This window comes from Lissotriton vulgaris, unplaced genomic scaffold (assembly GCF_964263255.1).
Source record: "Lissotriton vulgaris unplaced genomic scaffold, aLisVul1.2 SCAFFOLD_3244, whole genome shotgun sequence".
Lineage (NCBI taxonomy): Eukaryota > Metazoa > Chordata > Amphibia > Caudata > Salamandridae > Lissotriton > Lissotriton vulgaris.
In genome coordinates, this window is record NW_028252570.1 from 244,614 (window position 1) to 252,295 (window position 7,682).

At 42.2% G+C, this 7,682-nt stretch overlaps 1 protein-coding gene across 1 annotated transcript in view; it reads left to right on the forward strand.

Annotated features, from left to right (window-relative positions):
- LOC147662101 (fragile X messenger ribonucleoprotein 1-like) overlaps positions 1-3,438 on the forward strand; it is a 203,772-nt gene extending 200,334 nt beyond the window's left edge. The window contains exon 4 of the mRNA XM_086951109.1: positions 363-3,438. The gene's annotated coding sequence lies outside the window, so the exon portion shown is untranslated. The remainder of the gene's footprint in view (positions 1-362) is intronic.
- The last annotated feature ends 4,244 nt before the right edge of the window (positions 3,439-7,682 follow it).

Sequence of the window (7,682 nt, forward strand, 5' to 3'; positions counted from 1 at the left end):
CATCCACGAGGCTTGGTCTTATGACTTGGGACCGGGTCGAGAGGCCAAGCGTGGCCAGGGGGGGGGGGGGGGTCATCAGAAGAGGGGAAGGGTGTTCCTGGGAGGAAGGCGGGGGGGTGTGTGTGGGTCAGGCGGGGGAGTCGCTTTTAGAGCAGGGTCGCGCAGAGGGAGGGAGTGTTATGGCCTGGGGTTTAACAAATGGGGCAGGGAGGCCGTGGTATCTAAAATGGCTGTCATGTATGTGCGTGCATGGGCCTACGCCGTCGGGATGAGACGGTTAATGCTTCGTTTACAGTGAGAGATATGGTGAACACAAATGAACGCCGCTTATGTACATTTACATTTGTCATTTTTCACACAAGATGGAGTTGAAATTATTTTCCCAGACAATAAAAGGGTTTTTCTGAAACTGAGTTAAGGCAACCAAGGCAATGAAGTGGTAAAACAGGGTACAGCCTGGCTGTTAGAAATGAGATCAGATGCTTTGATGCAAAACACATCTCTTTGTCCAAGTTTCATTCTCCACTCCTCGTATGGCTCCTCACCAGGACACTCCTTAGTATCTGTGCGCGTTATAATATAAAATAACATAACATAACAAAAGTGCAGCTGACATTATTTTTCTGGAGACATTCGTTTGATGGATGGTCGGAGTAAAGGGTGAAACTGCAGTACCTAATGTCAAGTGAAGGGTCTTTTGAGGAGGGACAGTGTGTCTCTTCCTGATTACTGTTGGGTGTGGCTACTCACACCTCTTTGTTCCTCTGTTGTGGGTGCTCCAACCTAGAGGTGGTTGTACTTTGAAGACTATTGTTCGGGACAAAGGCTGAATTTAGAAGACAGCCTGACACATGAAAAGAGAGCTTTCCCAAACTATTCCAGACAGTGCAGGCTGAGAGTACTCCTTTCCTGTCTCCTCTACCTGTAGAAATTGGAGGAGTCGGAGCTATTGACCCACTTGTTTTTCCAGTTCTAAATTCCCTCTGAACGAAGAGGGAAATCTCCTTCAAGTATGACCTAGAGGAAAAACATGCAGTCTGGTCCAGAAACACCTTGAGAGTCCTGCCCGAATGAGAGAGTAATGAGCGTGCCAACCCTGCAGGAGGAGCTTACTGATGATGTGGACGAAATAGGCCTTGAGCTAACCATGTTATTTGTACCACTTGGGAAGATGGGTTCCAATATCATTTATTTTCAAGAATGGATGCCTAGAGATGATAAATGTGATAGCAAGTCATAACTTTATGCCTTTTGTGTGTTGCCACTTCATGTAATGGATATTCTTTCATCATTTTTATTAATGTGGATTTTATTTTTGAAAACTACACTTACAGTAAATTTGATTATGTAACTTGATAATAATTATAGTAGTTATTGAAGCATCATGAAGAAGACTGAAATAAGAACATCCTGTCCCTCTGATGCCCAGTGTATCATTTGTTTATGGTCACATGTCCAACATGGAGTTTCTCTGACAAGCCCACATGAGTATTCATCATGGAAAACTTTGTTAGAGGCAGCTCAAGTAAGGAATCACATTCCTCTGTTGGACATTAGGAAAAATGTGGAAAGCAATACGTTTCCCCAAGTATTTTACCATAGGAAGTGCAGGAGCCTGTTTACTGTGATGATAGATTTACAGACTATTTTACGAAAAGCTGAAGCAAGTGTCAGTGATGATGCTGGAATGAGTGAGTGCATTAGTAAACGCTTAAACAGAAGATCATCATTAAAGGCAAAGGTGTATGCTGCAGAATGTATATTTTGCGGCAAGATAAAATGCTACATGGGAACATCAATGCATGAGAAATGTATCAAGGCCACGGAGCTTAGAGTTGTCCAAAGGCTTAGAGAGTGTGAAACCATTAATTGTGATTTAAAGATCGTAGCAGTTTGTAGTAGGGACATAGTGGCTGCAGAAGCCCATTATCATGTATCTTGTTATAGGAACTATACAATCGTTAAAGCAAAGGAGAAAGGTCATACATTTAGCATTCAAACTGATGATCGCTACAGAAATATGCGAGATGACTCATATGATGAACTGCTTGAATACATTAGAACTGTGATTATTCCTAAGAAGAGGTAATACGTGTGACAAGACTCGCTGAAAGGCTTGAAACCTTCATGACACAGAGGAATACAGGGTATAGACGAATCAACCAACAAGCTTATTAGAAGAAAATTGAACTCTGAGTTTGGTGACAACCTCTACGTATTCCCAGGAAACCGAGGAAAATTATTGGCCCAAACTGATAGTTTCACGCTACAGGACGTTGTAAGAGAAAACCAGAGTTTGAAAAGAGAATTATCAGTTTTAATGGTTAAGGCAATGCACATGAACAAGATCAGTGATCAAACATCACCTCACATAAGAACACAGAATAAAACAAACTTCACATCAACACCAGGGCCATATCGTCCATAAGATGTTGATAAAGATAATTTACAATGTGTGATTACCTTAAATGTTTCTTATTAGAACTTCTAACTGGAGATCCAGAAACCACAAAGTTGTCCAAAAGGGTCACCTTACTTATGCAATCATTCAGTCAGGACATTATTTATGCAGTGACAAATGGCCAGCAGCAAGCCCCCAAGCATTTGTTGCTGCCCTATGCCATAAATAGACGGACAGACAATGTTGAAATTATTTGAAGTCTAAACTGACTTTTTTGTGGTATTTCATACTCTCAACTGGAAGAAAATGATATTGCCTTGTGTCTTCAGAAGCTACTTAAAATGAGCACATTGTTCTTCCAGCCGATATTCAGCCTCATGTCTTCACTAACTTAGCATGAAGTAACATTGATAAACTGGAAGAGAATCTTACTCCAGTATTGGAACTTTCATAGATTTTCATGCTTGAACCATTCCCCGTCGTCATGATCGGAGTCCCCTGTACTAAAAATAGAAGTAGACATACATAGTCATAATACACTAATAAGTATAGACCAAAGAAGGCCTAGGCCTTTTATGTTTGATAACCTATCCTAGTCCTGATAAAGAAAAGGACCACATTTTTGCCTCAACCAATCGTCACTAATCACCCTCTAGAACACTCCTGAAGGAAGCGCAGAACCTCAGATTTTCTACTGCAGGTTGTGCAAGGGGGTCTCCTCTGAGCTCTGCTCAGTTCTTTCTCTTCAAGAAAAAAGAATTTTGAATTTCTTCAATAGGAAAGTACAATTTTATATGTATTTCTTAATATCATCTTCCTGCTTTTGTGGGTCCAAGTATATTTGGACTATGTCTGAAAAGACTAAGAAGGCTTTCTTCAGAGAATGTGCCACTTGCCTGAAGAAAAGACTTTATGTGGATGATCCCCACAAGAATTGCATTTACTGCCTATATCCATCTCATAAAGTGTCTGAATGCAAGATTTGCCGTACTTTTTCTAATAAAACCCTTAGAGACAGAGAAGGACATCTTCTCATCTGGCTTAAAAAATAAAAAAAATAAATGAAACCCGGTGTCTGACTCCGAGAGTGACCAGTCTACATCTACAAAAGCCTCTTCAAAAAGGGCAAGAGAGTCATCGCAGTCTGATAAAGAACCTGCTTATAAGTCTTCTCTGAGTACAAAGGATCTCATAAAAAAGAACAGCTAAGGACTGTGACTGACCCAAAAACACCTCCTTCATACCTTAAACTGACTTTCAAAAAATCTACTTCTGAAAGTCTGTCACAAAGTTTTCAGTCATTAAAGAAAAGTACTTCAGCGCAGTCGACGACAAGAGGATTTATTTCTGGCACGTTGACTTCGACTACATGTTCTATGGCTATTTCATCGTAGACCCTTGCATTGTCGATGCAAGGTCCAGTTTCATCAACCATTTCCTTAATATCTTACAAGGAGTCTGACACACCGTTGACGAAGTTCATGTCATCGAAACTGACTACATCGTCAAAGAAGATACCGCAAACAGCATCATCGTCAACGTCACCACCGTCAACGGAAAAGCCGACGACGCAACAAAGTTTGGCGAGGTTATCACTATCACTGTCGACGAGTGTTCAACCGTCGTCGGACACATTGCTGTTGAGGAAATTGAGGTCTCCGGCATAGACTAAGTCTCTACCTTCGACGAACCTACAGGAGCTGACAAAGTGCCCTCCGTCGACGAAGTCATCGTCGTTGACGACATCGCCTACAGCAAGTACAGTCTAGGCTGTAGAAGTGAAGACGCAGTCGTCGACACAATCGTCAACGCAATCGTAGACGAAGATTACATCTTTGAAACTGACTACACCAAAAAAGATTCTGGCATCAGAAATCACGCCACACACCTTTTGGAGGAGGGAGAGTCGGAGGAAGGGGATGAAGATGAAGGTCCCTTTGGGGTTGCATATAGTCCTTCACAATTACACGTCAAGTGCCAACCAGACGATGATGAGGAAGAACAACATTACTATGGTCAAACCTATTTGCCCCAGTCTGAACAACCTCATCAGTACCATGAGGAAATGGTCACAATGCCCCCTGCTTTATTGAATGGTTTGCAGTTTATGCTGCAAGACTACATACATCGCGTCCCGCCTTCAGACCCATCTATTATGTCTCCTCCTCCTCCTCAGGTGACATCACCAGTGAGTGTTAGAGCTCCTACGTCCTTTTAGTGCTGAATACTCCTCAATCTGTTCCTCTCCAGGAACCAGTTTCTTCTGACGAGGAAGGGGAACTTCATTATACAGCTTCTGAATGGAATGACTACAGGATGTCTTCACCAGCTTCACCTGTTCCTCCTCCGGTAGATTCCCCACCTGAGGATATTGGGTGGATTTCACAATCCGTTGGAACGTGCTGCAAAAAGGTTTGCCAATCCAATGCATTCCAAACAGGCGGACTGCCTTCTATATGACTTTAAGGAACTTTTTCGTAAGTCAGTGAGGTTATTCCCATAATCGATTTTAGTTGGGAGGAAGGGGTTATAATTATGATGAACTCAGCATCTGTGACAACAGTGCTCTCACATCTAGATAAAAAGTATATAACTACTGAGGACGCCCAGCGTGCCTCACAGGACACCCAAAATTGGACTTAGAAGTAATGCAGGCCACTCAGCGCCGCTCGAGGAAGAATCCTACAGTACCTCTTTCTGTGCCTCCGGACAGAGAGCAGACATTTAGATACTATTGGGAAAAGATTCTCATCAGTGTCTGCTCTCACAGTAAAGGCAGCAAATTCCTTGGTGATTTTAGGGTGCTCTGATCCCCAAATGTGGTCGGACTATTTATTTATAAAATTTCTATAGCGCACAATTACCTTCCGGTGTCTCGGCGCTGGAGTTCACAGAAATTGCAAGGGGTTCCTGCTAAATTTTACTGGTCAAAAAGCCAAGTTTTAAGGTGTTTCCGAAATATTAGTAAAAATGAACTGAATTTAATATGAGGAGGAAGCACGTTCCATAATTTTGAGGCAGCAACCACAAAGCGTTTGTCTCCCCATGTTGCTTTCATAGTGCGTGGGATGTTAAGCAGTTGAAATGCCGATGAACCTAAGGATCGGTTGGGTTTGTAGACACTGATAGATTTTTTTAAGAAATCTGGTCCAGTATTGTTCAATGCTTTGTATATAATGCACAAGGCCTTAAACTTTGTGCGACATCTGATCGGCAACCAGTGTAGTTGACGAATGATGGAAGAGATGGATGAAAATTTAGGTGTGCCGGTTAGGATCCTTGCAGCAGCGTTTTGCACAAGCTGTAATTTGTTCAAAACTTGCTCCTGTGCATTCAACAATAGGCCGTTGCAATAATCCACCTTGGATAAAACCAGAGTGGACATTAAGGTTTTGCCTGCGTTTGGGGTAGAAAAGGGAGTAATTTCTTTACCATTCTTAAGGTATAGAAGGACGCTGAGACCACTGTGTTAGCGTGGCTGACAAAAGTTAGCCTATTGTCAAATAAGACTCCCAGATTTCTGACTTTTGATACCGGTAGGGGAGGAGCTCCCAGCTCCGATGGCCACCAGACTGGGGACCAAGACGGGGTCAGCTCACCAAAAAGCATGACCTCCGTCTTGTCAGAATTTAGTTTTAAACAGTTCTGATCCATCCAGGTGCTAATTGCTCTCATACCCTCCTGGAAGTTAGCTGCCACTACTGCTCTATTTTTGTGGATTGCCAGGACTAACTGGGTGTCATTGGCAAATGATGTTAATCCAATGCCAAATGACTTAATCACCCTCGCCAAGTCCGACACATAGATGTTAAAAAGCGTCGGACTTAGCGAGGAGCCCTGGGGAACTCCACAAGGCAAGGTGAAATCAGGCGAGTAGTAACTCTCCATTTTCACAGACTGCTCTCTATCCGATAAAAAGGATGCCAAGAGAGCCTTAGCTTTGCCCTGAATGCCAATAGCAGCGACACGGTCGATCAAGATGTTATGATCGACTGTGTCGAAAGCTGCGGACATGATTATCATGACCTCCTCTGCTGCTTTTATCAAAGCGGTCTCGGTCCCATGGCCCTTTCTGAACCCAAATTGGGTATCATCTAGCAGCTCATTCTTGTCGATGAAGCTCGACAGTTGCAGATTCATTGCCTTTTCGAAAATTTTTGATGGATAGGGGAGCGAGGCAATAGGTCGATAGCTTTTTAACTCTGCTGGATTTAGTGTCGTTTTTTTTAGGAGGGGTTTCAAAATGACTTTCTTCCAAATTGTAGGGTAGTCACCTGTCCGGAACATGGCGTTACAAATATTAGTAAGCACCGGGGCTATCAGATTAGATACTGGTTTAAGAATAAGCGGGGGCATGGGTCCATAGGTGATCCTGATTTAACAGTGTTCATAAACTCTTCCATAGACGCCTGAGAGAGTGAGGAGAAAGCCTCCAAAATTGGCTTTACTGATATATGGGGGTTATCCAGACAAACTGAAGCAGTAAAAGTTCTTTTAGTGAAATTATCGAAAATATCTTTGACCTTTTATTTAAAGAATTCTGCAACTTCATTACAAAAAGTTTGAGATGGTTCTATGGAGTCAGGGGCCGGTGGGTTGGCTAATTTTTTAACCACCTGGAATAGCTGTTTGCTCGAGTTTTGAGCTGATTCTATTTGTGTGGTAAAAAAATTGCATTTTTCCTTAATGATGAGTTTTTTGTAGCTAAGCAGAGCTTTCTTATATCTCTCTCTATCATTGTTGTCATAGTTCCTACGCCAACGCCTCTCTAGGTTTCGGCATCGTTGTCTCTCGAGCCTTAAAAGTTCTGAGGAGCAGAAGGTTTATTGCAGTTAGGCTGCAATTTTTTAACAGGTGCTACGCGATCCAGTGCATTATTCAGCCAGCAACCATAGTTGCTAGATGCTTCATGTGGATCATCTGTGTCTTTGGGTTTTGTGGATTCAAGAATGTTATTGAAAACAATATGATCAATATTTTTCCAATCACAACATTTAATCTGAGAGCGTATGGTAGGCGTGGAGTTTTTATGGTTCCTAACTAATATGGAGAATTTTACTGCCGAGTGATCTGTCCATGTAAGCGGGATCACAATGGGTTGACTCATAGAAAATCAGAGATAATCCTATTTGAATCTTTATCTACATGATTTTCTAAATGAAAGTTAAAATCTCCCAGTATTGTATATTCTGTATTGGAGGCTACTGGTTCTAGCAAAAGATTAAGAGATTTCAAAAAAGGTATACGTGAGGTGGGTGGTCGGTACAGTAGGGTTCCTTTA